This window comes from Strigops habroptila, chromosome 4 (assembly GCF_004027225.2).
Source record: "Strigops habroptila isolate Jane chromosome 4, bStrHab1.2.pri, whole genome shotgun sequence".
In the NCBI taxonomy this organism is placed as follows: domain Eukaryota; kingdom Metazoa; phylum Chordata; class Aves; order Psittaciformes; family Psittacidae; genus Strigops; species Strigops habroptila.
The window spans coordinates 46,312,783-46,331,041 of NC_046358.1; the positions used below are offsets into that span (position 1 = coordinate 46,312,783).

Sequence of the window (18,259 nt, forward strand, 5' to 3'; positions counted from 1 at the left end):
TATCTAGGGTAGAATTATGCATCAATGAGCACTTGAAGTCAGGTGATATGGCTGGAGGAAATAGGAGCTAAAGTGTTGACTGCTGTTGTGGAGGGATGGCATCGCTATTTATCCTGACAGGGTTTAGATGAAAATATAGCTGACAATATAGTTTATGTTAAAATAACCTAGTAAAATCTACCCACGGTATTCTGCTGGGGTGGGTGGGAGTGTCTTATAAGATACAAAATCTGGAGTTTTCTCTTCATTTGTAAATGGTCTTTGGTCCACCTGCTTTCTAGATCCATCTTTTAGGTTTTAAATTGAAGAAATGGTCCTCTAAGTTTAATTTTGTTTGATTTCATGGATATGTACTGAGCTACCTTCTCAGGATAGGCCTTTCGTTCTTTCATTGCTTGACCTGATGCTGCCCACTTACCTGTAAGCTCTTTGATCACAAGTGCAAATCCAAAATAGAACAAAACCTTACAAAGCAATTAAACTGTTGCATTGTCGGCATAAGATGATTTTGCAATTTTACCAGAGGTTGAAGTCCTAAACTTTATTCTACTGACGTTTAAATGTTCTCTCAATGTGATGCTGCAGTTTAGCTCAGTTCCTAAATTTAGGTACTACTGAAACTCGTTTCAGTACGGATTTGGATTATTTCTGGGCTCTCGTAACTAGGTTTTTGTAGTTATTACTGTTACTCTCTGAGGGGTGAGGGTGTTCAATGCTAGTTCTGGAAAGAAAAGGCAGGTTACATAATAAAAATTGCTTGTTTGGAGTAAAACTGTAAATTGTGATTTGGCAAGGAGGTTATACATGAAGCCCAGGTATCCCTGTACAGAAACCTCAGATATCTTTATGGATATCAATGTCTGTGAGGGTTATGCGTATGCTGTACTGTCCTCAATATCTGTTTGCAAGTGGAGTTGTTTTAACCATCTTTGATTTCCTTTCTCACCATGACTCAGGAAGTACTGTGTGAAGTAGCAAGTATTAGCAACATTAGCTTAGGTCATGTTAGTCATTTGTCTATTGATAGGTATTTAGCCTCATAATTAATATAAGGTGGTTCTAGTAAGCAAAATCTATGGTGTTAAATCTTTTCCAATGTGCATCTGTGATTGCAGTTAGCATATTGGCTCTTTCAGATGCCTAGAAACACATCTAAGCTATCTGTGGTATCTGTCAGTAGGTTTGCAGGTTAAGCATTTTTCAAGACTGTTCTCTAGATATATGAGGTTCATTGTTGGTGAGTAAAGGGAGACCAACATGAGCATGCTGGAAAAGAGGTCTCTACTGCTTCTAACATTTTTTTAAAACTTGTGTGGAGTTATCATTTCCAAATGTACTGTTACATGGCAGAGACTGTTAGACTAAATTTCTGCTTTGTAAGAGATACCCTACTGTCACTTTTTCTATTCTAGGTAAATTGGCCAAGGCTCAGCAATGTGGAATATACATGGCAGCGCTTAAGTTACGTGTTTTACAGAAATGTAAACTCAGCGTTTGCTTTGTCTATTTTCACTCCTCCTCATCCATGCTGAAGCAGTAACTGAGGAAGAGATCACATCTCTTCCTCATTTTTGTTCTTCAGCTTGGGGATGGCTGGAGGCATGTTGCAGTTGTCAGAGATGTTATGATCACTGTCACCCAAAGGAATATGATAGTAAGTACTATGTATATGTGCCTAGTAACCTTGTGCAATCACATCTTAAAAAAAAAAATAATTAAAAAATCTTCAGTTACCGTGAGGTGGGTTACTCTTCTTTCTAAATATCATGCTTGTAGAGGGAGCCATTATAAGGGAGAAGAGCTTTGGCCAAATGGAACTGGAGGGGATTGTTATAACTTGTTTTTATTTCAAGATAACATCATACAAAATAGATGGCAGTAGAACATACCTGATAATGACTTACAAGGTCACTTAAAGCTGCAAGTAAGGAGAAGTTAATACTTATATTTTGCCAATGGATTATGTTTGTGCAAGCTATCTAGAAATTAAAGTACTCATATTTTTTAGGACCCGAATGAAACAAAATTAATGAATCCACTCTTAATCAAAGACCTCAAGTTGTCTAAGATCCGCATGTCCCCTGCCTACTGTGTTTCTTGGTATTGAGTCAGGTTGTAATGAGTTGTGACATGAGTAGCAGAGACAATAACATCAGTGGTTTTTAAATGCATCTAGAAACATTTTGTTGACATTTAAATGATAAAATGCAAAGAAAAAAGGGAATGACAACTGCATAAAATGAAAACAGGAGTGTTGAAAAACCCATATAGCCAATAATATATGAAAAGCAATGAAATGTTTTTTCAATAACTTGAATTTGGACCTTACGGAAGTATTTTACAAGCAGCTGTAACGTATGGATGATGGCTTCAAAAATAGCTGCAAATTATCTGGAATTGAGATTACTGTGAGACAGGCAATAAAATCTCACTTTCAGCATTGTCAGTAATGCTATTTGTCTGTAGAAGGTTCCTCCTAGGTATGAAAAGGGATAGATGAAATATGGAGTTTTTATTCATATGACTCCATTCTGTGGCTGAATACCTCTATTTTACCTTTTTTTTCCCCCCTTTCACAATCCACAGCACACAGTATACTCAAAAAAAAAAAAAAAAAAAAAGACCCATCTGAGTCAGGTCACTATTTTAAACACAATTTACTTGTCCCATTTAGGCTAAGCGTGGCAATATATGTATGGATAGGCAAACACACTAATATATTCAGGAAAAAGAAAAACAGGAGCGAATTCTGGCTCTGAATTTAACTGGAGAAATATAGACATAAAAAGAGTGTCATTAATCATATACTGGGTTGCATTCATACTTTTTATTTCTCTGGAATGTGGTATGGAGAGAAATGAGACATTAGAGCTTTGTGAATGAGTATTGCGTGAACTAGCCCTTGTGGATGCTGCTTGCCTCTCAGACTCCTCTATCATTTTTGTAATTTCAGAACTGTAGGAATTATTTTTTCTTAAAACAAGTTATTTAAAAATTCTGTCAGTCTTCCATAAGCCCTGTGATTTCAATTGTAAAGAACAAATTTGAACTAGAATCTGGAATGAGCAGACCATTTCCGCATATTTCCCACGTTTTATTCTTCCCAAGTTTGAGTCATTCTGCTCTCGCCTTTAGTCTTTTATTGGTATTTTTGGCAGTGAAGACATTTTCTGGATGTCTTTTTGCCTGATTGCTCTTCTCAACCTGTGATCTGCAATTCATTCCAGCTTATTCTTCAACATCAGAAATCCCTGTGTTTCCATTATTCAGTTTTCTGGTTTTATATATTCCAGCCAAACTTCCTCTCTTTTAAAAATAAATATTTAATATTTATTAGCCTTGGCATAACCGTGCACGTGGAATTTGTGTGTCTAAGCATTCTTCACAAGCATCAGACAAGCATGTGCCTCAGCATGTAAGAAATGAAAGGGAAAATATACATTAAAGTTATTGGGAAGAAAATGGTGATATTGCAGTGGGGTGTGAGAAGCATGTACATAGTTGTCCTGGGTTCAGCTATAGCAGCCATTTTTCTCCTTCTTAGTAGCTGGTGCAGTGCTGTGTTTTTAACTTTCAGCCTGGGAACAACACTGATAACACCGATGTTTTTAGTTGTTGCTAAGTAATGTTTACTCCGACCAAGGACTTTCTCAGTCTCATGCTCTGCCAGGGAGGAGGGGAAGCGGGGAGGAAGCAGAGACAGGACACCTGACCCAAACTAGCCAAAGGGGTATTCCATACCACAGCACGTCATGCCCAGTATATAAACTGGGGGAGTTACCCGGAAGGCCCAGATCACTGCTCGGGTCAGGCTGGGTATCGGTCGGCGGGTGGTGAGCAGTTGTACCCTCTCCCCTTGTTATTTCCCTTGTCGTTATTATCATTGGTGGTAGCAGTAGTGGTTTTGTGTTATACCTCATACTGGACTGTTCTTATCTCAACCCGTGGGAATTACATTCTTCCGATTCTTCTCCCCATCCCTCAGGAGCGGGGGGAAGAAGAAGGGGGGAGTGAGCGAGCGGCTGTGTGGTTCCGAGCTACTGGCTAGGCTCAAACCACGACAATGGTAAAAATTGAGGGTTCATGGTGGAGGGCCATATTTTTTTAAATCCATTTTTTGTTGGGTACTGAAAGTCTGGGGGGGAGGGTTGTTACAAGAAAATAAGCCTTATTGTTTCTGCTAGTTGTGGGTCAACTTACTCTTTTGGGAGGATTTTTTTTTTTCTTAACACTTTCTTCAGATGATCTCTCTTCTACATTTGGATAGAAGCAAATAAAGCTCAACTGAAATCATAGTGTCAGCAAAAATAACTTTATCTGTCTGTAGAAGTTTCTGCAAGCAGTGATGGTAATTTACAAGTGGAATCTTTCATTTCCTGCAGATCACTGCAACCCTTATCATATTGCCTAAATCCTTTAATTTGCAATGCCTTCCAAGACAGCCAAAAGGTCACTCTCAGGCGCACAAATTTTGCTTTCAGTTGAGGTAGGTGGGGATTTCGTGACAGGCAATTGCTAGCAATATATATGCAAATGCTCTATCTCTCCTTCATTTCTCTACCACTGCATTTCCTATAGGACAAAGTAAGATCAACATTTATTATTGTCTTGGCCCTTACTATAAATATTTCTCTTCACACAGTGTTTCAAAGTCCTTGGTCTACCAACTAAATCCCAACATGGATATTAAATTCATATTTCTTTGTCTATCTGGTAAGAATTTGACTGGTTTCGCGATAATGATTTTTGTCTGCTTCTGCATATTTTTTCTCTCAGGAAATTTCAAATCTTGCTCATGTTGTTTAATGAGCTGGCTGGTCAAACATCTGATGCCCCAGTGGGAACTTTCAAAGTCACTGAACACATTTTTAGTTAAATCTAGCTGACATTTCTGTCTGTTTGATTTAATGTATGATTTTCATAGTTAGATTACCAATCAGATGGAGCATAGTACAATCATTCCTCTGCTCTATATACATGCATTCATCCTGCAGAGAAGTTGGGGGTTTTTGCTGTTGGTCCACATGGCAAGACTGGTTTTGGATTTTGCTGGCATTTGGGAAGACTTTAAAAGTCAATTTTTATTAGAAATAAAAAATTTGAATCTGTAATGAAAATTCTGAGTGCAGAATGAGTCTTTGATACTTAATTTTCAGCCTATTTCAGATGCAGTGCTTCTCTCTTTTGTTATGATCTGGTAGAACTAGGCTATTACAAAGCATGAAATATTTGATGTAATGTTATGCATGCTACATTGTCTGTCAGTTAAATGCTAAAGTCCTAAAAACAAATTTGGACGTTTATCCATATTGTTTATGTTTCATTCTATTTAAAGATCTTAAAATATTTACCATCTGCATGCTTCATACCCTTGCTGTGAATCATACAAGTATTGATGATAAGACTTTTGAACAATTATTAATGAATTTTTTAGTGAGAATCAAATAGTTTTTGCTTCTCATGGAAGATCAGCCTTCCTCCTACTTTTGGCCAGAAAGCACCTCTCTTTATGCTGAGAGTAAAAAAAAAAAAACAACAGCACCACTAAAAAGTCCACATATTTAAGCATATTCTTCATCTGTTTTGTTTCTTTTGGGGGCCAGTGCTTGCAAGCCCAAAATTTTTGGGATGTTGCCTTCCCTGCTCCCCTTCTGTGTCTTTATCAGGAAGTAAGTAAACTGGATAAACATTCTCAAGAGGGGGCAGTCTGTAGATCTGTCTTTTGGCTGGCAGCAATAATAACCCCAAAATGTCATATATAGGTGTGCCCTGTGCACTGAGGTTAAACCAATGATACCCCCTTAGAAAACTATACTAAACCTGATGTGAGTTTTGGTAACTATACAGAGTGTCTTTTAAGTTTATGTGCTTAATTTATATCATAACAGTTCAATCCTTCCTCTCCTATCTCCCAATAAACAAATCATTTGCCTGCAAGGGGAGAGTGCTTCCTGGTCATGTGATTGCCAAATGAAATACAAATCGGCCCTCGTCTCTAGTTTCTGACATATACTGGGGACAAAGATCCTTGTTGTTGTCTTACCCAGTAACAGATTGTGAGGTTGACAGTATTTCCATACAGAAGGTGCCTGAAAAATTAGCTGCTTCTAATTTATTCTTGCTTTTCCTACAGTAAAAAACAAACAAAAAACCAAAAACAATCAAACAAAAAAAAAAAAACCCCAAAACGACACTTTGAAGGGTGAAGGAAAAAATTAACGTTGTTCCTCCTTAAAAATGTAGTTTGTTTATTCTGTTTAGGAAGAAAAAAAAAAAGCCAGAAAGCAGGGACAAAGTATTCTTACACTTTTGTTATTCTTAAAACAGTATTAAGTTAGGGAATAAAAATTTTAAAACATGGATTGATTTTAACACCCACCCCCTTTTTTCCTTTGTTGTATGTGCAATAAATTTGGCACATGGTGAGGCAGAGGGAGAATCCTGTAATTTGATGCCTTTTAATCCCAGAGCTGTCATTCAAGAGAGACATGAACTGACAGAGGGCACGTCTGCCAATCAGGTTTATTTCAGTGAGGTTTTTGAGTACAGCATGTTGAATTAGCCTAAGATTACAGGTGGAGAGGGGAGAGAAGTGAGTTTTCTAGGATGTCATTATTGAATCCATTGGGGGAAAAAAGAAATAAAAAAAAAAAAATAAAAGAACCAAACCAGAAAACATGGGTGGATCTTCATCACGTTATTTCAACACCTTAGAGTAAGTAAAACTGTTGTCACGAAGCACTTTCCAAAGCTGTTTTTGCAGATTCGTCGCTGGCGTGCAGCCAGCTTGCTCTAAGCTACCAGTGTTCTGTTGTGTAGGAAGGGAGCCTGAAATAGCCTTATCTCCCTCCCTCAGGGTGCTTTAACAGTTTCTCACAGGACAGGAAACTAGTGTTAAAGTAGCTTGTGACTGCTTTTAGTGTATGCTTTTACAGGTAGTAGAGTACAAAGTTGTTTTCAAACGCAGTGCTGCTACCTCCTTCCAGGGAATACTCCGTGAAGTTTTGGCTGTATGTGAGGATCCAAGGCAAGATGATTTGCTGATGTCTCACATGTCACCATTAAGCCCAGTTGAGTAAGCTAAAAATTGCTGTCTTGGTCAATTTGCTCCAGCAGTAGTAGTATCATAATATGTATTCATTCAGTAGCCTGTGATAAAATGAACATGCCCTTAGAATTAGAAACAGACAGTCTGGCTCCCAGTCATTTGATCTGCTCACAAGCACAGTCTGTGCTTGGTTTATAAATCAAATCAAAATATCCTGATGGTAATAACAAATATATTTATGAGATGGATCTGAGGAAAAAAAGTTGGGCAAAAGATTCTGAGGTTGCTTTCATTTAAAGGTGAAGCAGAGTTCCACTGGGAGGTTTAGCAGCAACTTGATATGATTTAGACAGTGATCTATCTGAAGAAAGATTAATGTTAATTAAAGTGGCATTGGAGAACTTCAGCAGATGACAAGCAGCCAAGCTGGCTAGAAGCTATTTTAGAAAATTGACTTCACTGCATTCAGTATGACTCATTAATTAAGTTAACAGATGAATCAATAGCTCAGCTTCTTATGGCAGTCACTGAATGTGGAACCGTATTATAAAGAGTATGTTCATATATTTAGTCAGAATTCAAATTGTAAAAGCTGACCAGTATTGATTCAGTCCAAGTGCACAAGTGTCTTGCGCATGATTTATCTATTCAGTAATAATCCAGTGGATCCATTGGCAACAGGCATATATACAGGGGGCAGGGGAAGACCAGTCAGAAGCCCAACTTGCAACTATATGGAAAATAATACTGTGATGATTTTTAACCCTCATATCAAGAATAAATGTTTTTATTAAATGAGAAATTCAGTTTCTCTTTTAGGTAGATTATTAAACATACAGCAAACAGGTAATAAAAGGATAATTTATTAAAAAATTTGATAGTTTATTGTTATAACAGAGTGTAATCTATTTCTCTTGATGTTTTGTCCTCTCAAGTTCTCTTCCCGTTAGGGCGATGGTCATTGTTTCTTGCCTCCAATCTGAGCACAGTTCTTCTTGGTTTTAACTTTCCATTACTTGGATGAAGTTCAAGTTTCTCTCTTCAGCGGGTACTTTCTGCTTTAATTTGTGAAATAGTAAAGCTTCCATCTGTTCCAATACAACTGTATTGGCCTCGCTTCAGTTTATTTCCTGTATTTTGCTAATTTCTTAGGTTGCTATAGAAACCTTACTTTCCACATTCTCCTCAATCCTTTTTGTGAACTTCCACCAAACCGAGTCTGTGCATTGTATGTCAACCTGAGATGCACTTGTTTCCCTAAAAAAGACACAGTTTCTATTGTTTCACAAACTCCTGTGCAGATAGTTACATGAGATTTATTAGTTCCTAACTATTTTTATGGATTTTTCGATCTTATCTTTTCTGATTCTCTCCTCAAATACCATCACCAATTGTGCCCAATATGAGGTGTGGTTCTTCATTTTTATTATGTCAGCTCTAATTTCTACATCCAGGAGTAATTTCATTTCTCTCCTGCCAAAGGATTAAAGAACTGGAGTGTCAGTATTACATGCAGTGTATGATACAAACCTGATGAGACTGCTGTCTATTGAAATTTTTATATAAATTGCATAACCTTCAGAGATTTTCTGTAACATATGCACGTGTGAAAAAATAAAGCTAACTAGTATTTAAAATAATTCCATTATTTAATAATGCAATGTTGTATTTAGCTTTGCTCTTGGTTGGTGTGTTTGTTCTGAAGAGAAAATGCCATTTATATTGTAGAATGCTGATTGTTGTGTTGTTCAACTAGAGAAAAATATAATAAAATCTATAGTAAACTGAAACGTGCGAAAGACAAAGAGTGAATCTGCACAAGAATTACGTCCCTAGTGAATTGAATTCTGGCCCTTCTACCATGTTCTTGCTGCATTACATTTTAGTGTACAAGCCCACAGTAGTTAATGTGTCCTCATGCCAGCTGGTCCTTTGCTTTTCTGATTGAGTGTAATTACTTCTTGAAACACTGTGATCAAAAAAGCTGGTGTAAAATTTTCTAACAAAACCAACCAGCAGAGAGAGGTTACTCCAAGAAAATGAAAAAACATATGCCACATGCAAGTCCTCTGTCACTCTCTCTTTCAAAACTGTGGATTTGTAGTAATTGACATTTTACTTTAAAATGTGCTACCATTTGGACTGCAACTTGGCAGACTTAGAGTATGCTAAGCTCTTGACAGAGAACTTTGCAGAAGTATTTGCAGAAAATGATGTTAATTAATGGTTTAAGCAAGCCAGATGAGTTTACTGAGTCAATTATTTTGATTTTTAGGGGTTTTTTTTCCTGTGTATTCCAAGAAAGTGCTTAATAGTTGTGCTGAGAGTTGACAGTAAGAAATCCGCTAGGTGGAATTCTGTGCTAGTGGAGTGCTGGCAGCAGAGACTCTGTCATCCCCTTCTGCTGGAGGATAGAAAGTCAATGAAGTTATTTTTTTGGGTACTCCAGAGTATGGGCAGGAATGGATCTAAAAGTACTAAATAAAAAATATTTTCTAATAGACCTAAGGACTAATAGACCAAAAGGACTGGTCATGTGCAATAAAATGTGTGCTGATCTGAGCCATTCCTTGTCACGAAATGATGAAGCAGTCTTTCGTAATGAAGTGAAACCAGTTTCTTGTAGCTATCTGGCAACACCATTTGCACAAAGGTCAGGCACAGTGAAGACTAAAAGCTCATGTTTGTACTTGCACTGGCAAACGAAAGCTTCACTTCTCTCCCAACTTTCAACTCCATTGATGATAAGCAGCCATAGAAGTTGCAGATGAAAGAAGAGAGAGTCATTACTGCACTCTAGTTGTTCATCATGAATTGAATGCCGTGATGTGGACCCTGTCTCTACCTCAGAAATCTTAGTTGATATTACTTGGAGCAGTGATGGACTTCAGACTTAGCTTTTACTATGCAGACTTCATCTTCTGTCTAAAGCCTTCAAACCATCCATTTCTGAGTGACTTACTTGTAGAGATACAGAAAGGCAGGACTTATGAGGAAAATCTTAATGTGCATTCTGTGTTACTCTCTTCTCCCCTATTTAGGTTGAGTAAACAATATGTGTAATAATGTCAAGATTGAATGTAAGGAAATACATTAGTGTAGAAATGCTGACAATGGGAAGCAAAAATTCCAATAATAGGCTGATAATACAAATGCACATTTGATAGCTGTCTGCTGCTTTAGTTTCTTACATGATTTCCATTTCCTTAGGACCTGGAAGATGACTGGTGTTGCTAGAGCCAGCAGGGAGGTCATTAGTGCAGTTATATTTTTAGGTCTGAGTTGTCACTATCAATCATACTGCTTCATGAAATAGAAGAAGCCATGACTGCATGTCTCTGGGGAAAATGTACTATTTACCACAATTTGTAGTACATGCTATTCATGCATCCTCAGCCTGTGAACTATTCTTTACCATAAAATTTTGCAGGATGTAGACAAGTAAGTTCAATGTGGAACAAACCCCACTTCTTCTACATCAGTGCCAACTATTGCACATCACCTGCTTTTTATTACCAATCATGAACAACAGAGACTTTTCAAACATGGAAGCCATAGAGTCTGTGTGGATTGTGAGTTCTGTACACAGATGTCTAATTAAAAAAAATCAACTAATAAAATTGCATTTGGGTGCATTTAAGACTGTAGCAGCTTAATGAAATACTGAGCACAAAGCATATCAGGTTTCAAAGACTTAAACTCATCTTAGACAACAAACAAGAAGTCGTAGAGTATGATGATTGATGGCCGTTAATATAAAGAGTAACATCCTGGTGATGGTAGTCCTGCTTGGTTGACCTCATTCTTATCTTTCAGGCTAGTAAAAGACACCTTGTTTCTAATGTTTATGTTAGTTACATGAGGATTTTTCTTTGGATAAAGAAAGGAAAGGGTTTTTTTGCTGTTTTGGGGCTTAGTAGATTTTACCTCTAAACTGGTAGGAGAGATATTTGTATTTTGTAGCAAGTAATGACACCGTTAACATGCTGTGCTTTGCATTACTGATTTTGAGAACATTTTTGTTCTGATTTCAGAGAATATCTTTTTTTTCTCCTGATTTCAGGTTGGGTGGGACTATATCTGCATACAAGATAGTGCCAGACGAAATAGAAGAAATCAAGGTACAGTATTAGTGCCTTTCAACATTTAATTTCTTTGCTTGGAGAATTATAGAAATGTCATATTAAAAAGCCATGTTATTTCTTGCTTTGAAGTGTATCATGGGGGGGGAAGTGTCTAAAGTAAAATTGTTAGACCCATATTTAGGTATCTAAAATAGAATTTTTATTGTTTTTACAAGTACAGTTTACCTTCAGCTTAAGTTGACTTCAGTAGGGTTTGTTTGATGCCAAAAACTTGTGTAACTGAACATATTTCTGACAGCTGCAGGATTAATGTGAACATTGAGTTATATTTTCATAACAGAAAATAAATATAAACGTAGTGTCCTTTTGCTTTTTTTTGCAGTATTATCTGTCTTAAAAAGCAGATAATATGAAGTCATTGGTACTCAAAATCATTAAAAGCTCTTTAATTTTTGGGGAGTGACCACAACAAGTGCTGAGGTTTATCTCCAATGCAGTGTACATTATAAAAAACCTCACTTTACCTAAGTCCACTCATGGAAAGTACTTCAGCAATTTGTGTCAATTTTGTTCTTCAGTGGAGTAAAAGATGGGTACTAGGTGGGAATTTGGCCTAGGTCTGGCAGTGTGGTCTGTGTAGCTGGTTCTTTGGTTGGTAGTCAATCAGTCTGACATATTGCTTGCTCATTAAGATTGATTACTTAATCCATTGTGCTGTTTCTTGGACTCATTTTCTGCTGTGCAAAAGGAGATGAGTAGTTTAAAATCTAGTAAAGAGAAGTGGTTGCATAATCATCTGATCTAGATATGACTTCATAGTATGTAAAGTTGTGAGGATTTATTCCTCCTCCATTAATGTCAAACTCGCTGTAAGAAAATACAGTGACTGGCCGTATCTGCATCAATCAAAGTTATCACTCTGTTTTGATCACAATTTATTTCTCTCTTCTGAGATTCATGGACTCCTAAAGTACCAAGAGGAGCACAATTTATTAGGATAGATACAATCTTTCGTCTTTGGTATTAGAAAGAAAGAAAGAAAAAAGGTTTTCAGAACTACTTTGTATTATGCATTATTTTCATGATGTTCAGAGAACTGCACCAAAGCTATAAAACCAAAAACTACAAAAACTGTAAACCGTAATCTTTCTTCTTTAATATAAAAAATCCATACCCACTGACATTTTGCTAATGTTGAAGATGGAGAATAGGAAGGTGATATTTTTGGCTTTATGGTGCAAACTGAGTTCAGTGAACAAAGGAAAATGGAATGCTGGGAAATAAATAATAATTTTATTTTTAAGAAATTACTGTATTAGGCAAGATCACTAGTCACAGGAATGTGGTTTCCTCCATCTTGTCCCCTCCCCACAGCTGCTAAAGAAGCCTGTTCTGAATTTTCAGCTCGCTCTTACTCAGCTGGTGTTTAGGTGCTTGAGATACAGCAAAAGGTGGGTTTCTCATTGATCTCAGTTGTGCCAGCATGTAAGTGTGGAAGGAGGATCATATTTTCTAAGTCAGAGCTATTCCAAGTGTTCAGAAAAAATCTCTTTTGCTTGTTTCTGGTAGCTATCTTGTCTTGTTCAGGTAATGGGTTTTCTAGATTGTGACTGAAGTCAGCCCATCTCTCACACCTTAAATGATTGAATATCTGAAGCTGCAATAAAATAGGTGTTATTCATATGAAATAAGGCATGACTGGAAGACGCTAAGACACACTAGCAGTGAATATAATGAACAAATCTATATCAAATATGGAAAAGTATTGTATTGTATATATGTATTTCGAACAGTAGTTGGCAAACAGGGAGACTGAGTATTCTTGCAGTAAATATAGGAGGTGTCTTAACTTCTGAAAGGTTCTCCAAGCACATTTGAGTAGAAAAAGGAGAAAGGAGGAAATAAAAGAGAAAGCAAATTATGTTATTGGAATGTTACTTGTAAAGAGGACAGAATCTTCAATGCACAAAAGTTCGGTTATTTTGCCTCACAACTATCCCTTCCCTATTTAAACATGAAATACTACGGGGTTTAATTTGACAAATATGCAAGAAGAACAGCTCCATTTTTAATACCCGATTTAACTTGACAGGCTGCTGAATGATATTCACAGGAGTTGGAATATCCATGTTTTCCAATAGTCCTTACAAAGTAAACTGCTGTCTTAAATGGCAAAGGAGTGTACTTTATCAGGCAGAGAGCAATAATTTCTATGACAAATAAGTAAAGAAGTCTCTGAGAGCGTTTGCATATATTCTAGAAGAGGTGGTAGATTAACCTCCTTTACAGCTCACAATAATTTGTAAGGAAAACAGATGTATTGATTTTGTTAATTCACGTAATTACATCTTAGGTAGAACATCATTGTAAAGAGACTATATCTCTGAGTTTATGAAAGAGGAAAAACTCTGTAAGCCTTAATATACCTGCTGGTTGAAAAACATCTTTAGAAGATTAATGAAATGCATGTTTCTAAATATATATATATATATGAGAAATTTTTTGTCCATATTGCAGTTCTCAGCAAATTTTAACATGTCTTTATATTGTTTCCATTCTGGAGTGTTTAGAATATATTTATCCTTGCATGTGAGTGTGATTTTACTATGTGTACACATGTATTGTGAGATCATATACGAGTTATGTATCTACAATATAGCCTGTGCAAAAGTGTATCTATTTCTTTGAATGAGTGTATATGGTGAGAGTTGTGTGTAATTAAAGCAGTGCATCCCACTTACCAAAGCTAAGTAGTGTTGGGCGTGCTTATAGGTATATGTATTAGGAGTATTTATGGTAGAAGTAATAGCACGTACCCTAACTACTCTCCTCCATGTTACCGAGGTGTTGTGGTTTAACCAGGACACAAGTTTAGGAAGAATTGTATAGAACCCATCACCACTACAGTTCTTCAGCATCTATATGCGTCTGAAATGGAGTGGGATGTAACTTCTCTTCCCTAGATTTTTGTCAGAGTTGCTTAGGTTCCCAAAGTGTGAGTGCTCAACAGGTAACCATATGAAGATACCATCAAATTTCAGGTTTCCTCCCTGAAAACTTTTCTAGAAGGTAGAAATATCTTCTATCACAGGGTCTTCAGGACCAATGCTTCAATAAGAGAAGCTTTTAGAGGAGGAAAAACAGTGAATGCCTAAATGGATGTGCTGCCATCTGCATTCCTGTCATTTTTCTACACCAGTTAAAGGAATGGCACCTTGTTTTCAGTACCTTCTGGTTTTAACAAACTGCAGGAACTGATGAAGACAGTAAATATAGTAATTACAGCATATTTTGAGAAAGTGTCACTCTTTCAACATTCTCTAGACTTTTGATCTCATCAGAATTATTCATCTTGTAAGCAAGGAGCTTTTCAAACTTGCAAAAACACATTGACAGATTTCAGCCTTGTTCCTTGTCCCCCGTAGTAGTATGTTGTGCCTAAAGAAAAGGTCTTCCAAGCCATATAATTTCATGGACATAGGGACTGGTGAGCATATCAGGCAGCACTGGTTTTGAAGAATATTTTGGTTGGAAATTAAAGCAATTGCATTTGAGAGGAAAATAATAGTAGTAAACTTAACATTTCTTTATTTTCAGGTAATGACATTTATTACAAAATACGATTTCATTTGCAACGTGGAGTTTGCCTCAAGAGTAAAGAGCCATTTATGACCGTTACTGATGAGGGAAAGTTTGTGTGATGTGCCTGTAGATAGTTTTATATGTCAACACTCGCATGTTATGGTTTATAATACCATGAGAGATGGTCTTTTTTGATTGCAGTATTCTGTCACTACAAAGCAAATACGCTGTGAAGGACTGTTATGCTAGAGGAAAACTCGGTGAATGAGAAGGCCACTCATTAACAGATTTCTAGAAAAATACTTGGCTGGCTAGGATTTGGAAGTGAACAGCAGAAGGGAATGTAATTGGAGGGGGATGGTTTTGGTTTTTGTTTATTTGTTTGTTTTGGGTGGCTTGGTTTTAGCTTTGCGGCTTGTTGGTTTTTGGTTTTTTGGGTTTTTTTCTAAGTGCTTTCCCATATGCTTTTCATGTAGGCATATGCATGCATTTCATAATCTCAGGATAAGAAATGAATTTGGGAAGAGGTGTTCAATTCATAAAAGTGATATGCACAAGAACAGCATTGCCATTGTATTTCATTCTTGTAATACTTGTGGTATGAGACAGATACAGACACTCCGGTGTAGAGAACAAGGTTAAGTGGTTGCTTCCTCTGGTAGTTAATTTTAAGAAATCTAGTTAGAAATTTTTCTTAGAACTGGTTGTAAATTTGTAATTTACATGTAAAGCAGTTCTAGAGGAAGGTGGGAATTTTCTTTAGTTCCATTATCCACCCTTTCACACAGAGACATACTTCATGCTCCTCAAACACCTTTAATTCTTCTATAGTTAGTTGCTCTTTAAATGAAAGCACATATGCATTAAAGGCTACATTTAAAACTACAGACCTTTTCCCCTGAATAATGATAGCTCTCTTTTTTTTCTTTAGAAGTATGTGTTCACTTACTAGTTTAACATTAAGATCCTTTTCATGAATGGCTCTCATGCGTTCCTCTCAGACTGTCTTCAGTCTGTGAGGCAACAGACTGGTGATAAAGATTCAAGAGTAGAAAGTTTATTAAAAAATGTGTGAGAGGGGGAATTAGCCAGAAGGGAAGTGAGGAACTCTGTGTCTTCTTAGAGGGCAGTTGCTCTAGGTGACTTAGGAATTAATGAGATTTTAACTTTTCCATGCAATCGTATTTAGGAATATCTAATGAATGAAGTAAGCTGATTTCAGTATCAGCTGCATTTCAGAGGAAAGCTGGACTCTCTGCCATTAAAAATATGCATCTTTGAAATGATTACAAATTATTTCAGTCTATTCAGAGACTTTCTCAGAAATCTTCTCCAAGTTATAGACCTTGTGGTGTCATATACCTACATAATACTGTATGCCAGAATCTGTTATTTATGCCAGTAGGAGTAGCTGATGAAACTTGTGCAACCTCTGTGTGCAGCCAAGAGACACTGGCCTTGATCCTTCAAAGCATTTTCATGTTTATCAATGTGTGGAAAAAATAAGTAGCAATTTGTCAACAAGTGCCTGTAATCATAAAAACATGACTGAAAGAAAGGTAGTCATTATTAGTGTGGTGGATAGTCCATAAGAACAGAATTGTGGTTCAAAATATTTGGACTTCACAAGACTGGCTTTGTATCTCAAGAGCTGGTGTTAGGGCATTTAAATATTTTTGCATCTTCTGTAGAATCAACAACACATTACATAAACAAGGAGATGTGCTGTTATCCAGTTTTGCATAGGACTTTAAGTCCTGAATCTGGTTTATTTCATCATTGTATTGATGTTCATCTGCTAAGTGTATGAGCATTTGCTGAGGATCTTCACAAAAAGTTTCCCCAAGGTTTTTAATGGGAGGCATCACAATTTGGTGAATACAGTCTGTATCTGTTTGGATCCAGCACGAACAAAAAATAGATTTTCTTCCAGTGACCTTTGAGAATAAGAGTTTTTTGAAGAGGCTCAAGCTGTTTAAAGTATGCAGTCCCACCAATCCCATCATTGGAAATGTAAAACACCAAGAAGCTTTTACTACTTACCTTGCAGGAAGAACAATTCTGGTTCTTGTTTTTTCTGACAGTGTTTTCCTTCTTCTACGTCTTAGGTTAGAATTACTAACTCATGGCACAAGAGCTCTTACTGAGTAGCATGACATAAAAAGATATTATCAATTGAATGTCTAATGTGTAGAATCTCCATAGACTCCAAAGCTTACAGATAGAAGTTGAAAAAGATTTAAAGGCAATATATGATGGTCATGTGTTCTTCCATGATTAGATTACTAGTCCTGCTGGACTGTGTGCTGGCTAAAACTGAGGGCTTGTCTTTTAACATGCACTCAGAGTCCGACTCTCCAGTAGACAGCTTCATTGTGCTCCTGCAGCCAGGAAAAGGTGTTTTCTAAAATGATTTGAGGTGTCCCAACAAGTAACAAAAAAGAGATGCTATTCTGAGATCTCAATTTAGTGTATGAGATCCCTGATGAACTTTCAGATTTGGATCTTCTACTTGGTTCTCAGGTTTCCATAAAGGAGACTTTCTCAAGAATCCAGCTCAGACAATTGAGAAGTGGGGCATGTTACATTAGAACAACTTTACGTGTCATCATATTTCTCTTTAATTAAAGTTTTCCTGATGTATGCACAGATTTCTTCACAAGTTAATTTCTAAATTCTGTATTAGCATAGTCAATCACTGATTAGTATTCTTTTTAAGCTATGTATGGCTCACAAAAAAAGTAAATTACATTGTTTAGATGACAGAAAGAACTTTTGAGTTTTTACTTGCTGTGTTAATCCTTAAGTGGTCTTACAGGCTGTTGTTGTTTCCATGCTGGAGAGTATGAAAAGTTTGTGTGACAGATGATGTGCCAAAACTGAGAAAAGCATTATATGAAACAAAAAATTACTTTGCTTTGTTTGTCTGTGTGTATGCATTCATGCTGTAAGCATATATATACAGTCAGTTATGCTAGAGATTTACACCCCTTGCAGTACTGGTAGTGTGCCCATAGCTCTTTCTCCTCCCATGTCATGCATTTGTGCTCCATTCTTTTAGTTCTTGTCAATAGCTGAATATTTATATTATATTGCATCATGGTATATTGCTTCTACTTGACTGTGATTTCTTTATCTGTTGTGTTACATCAGTTTTTCTTCTCATTAGCATTCTCAGTGCTTTGTTTTTTAAGTCTAACCTTTTTTCTGGAAAGCACAGTCTATATTACACTGGTTCTGGCGTAGAATCTAGGTTTTCAGTGCCAAGCCTGACTGTACAAGCCTGACCCACTGTCCAGGCATACTATCACACCAGTGAAATATGAGTGTTTTGTAAGGATGACTTTTCTATTGTGGGATTTTTTCCTCCACCTATGAAGCCAGTAGTTATTGTAGATACCTGTTTGGACTCTCACAGTGTTCTGCTCTGAAAGGTTTGAGACTCTTCTCTTGAGAGGACATGCTATAGCTATTGCTATCTCAAGTTTTTGTATAGAAACTCTTAAGGGAGTACTCATTGAAGGAGCTTTTCATCTGTTTCGCT

General features: G+C 36.8%; 1 protein-coding gene across 17 annotated transcripts in view; it reads left to right on the forward strand.

The window, feature by feature from the left end:
- GPHN (gephyrin) overlaps window positions 1-18,259 on the forward strand; it is a 312,212-nt gene that overhangs the window by 128,676 nt on the left and 165,277 nt on the right. For 11 of the 17 annotated variants that reach the window (XM_030481561.1, XM_030481564.1, XM_030481563.1 and 8 more), the window contains exon 1: window positions 11,112-11,169. The exons of 4 other annotated variants lie outside the window; for them this stretch is intronic. The gene's annotated coding sequence lies outside the window, so the exon portion shown is untranslated. Of the gene's footprint in view, window positions 1-11,111; window positions 11,170-18,259 lie in introns of those variants that run through there. 2 more of the 17 variants (XM_032919853.1, XM_030481573.1) reach the window with 2 other exon arrangements.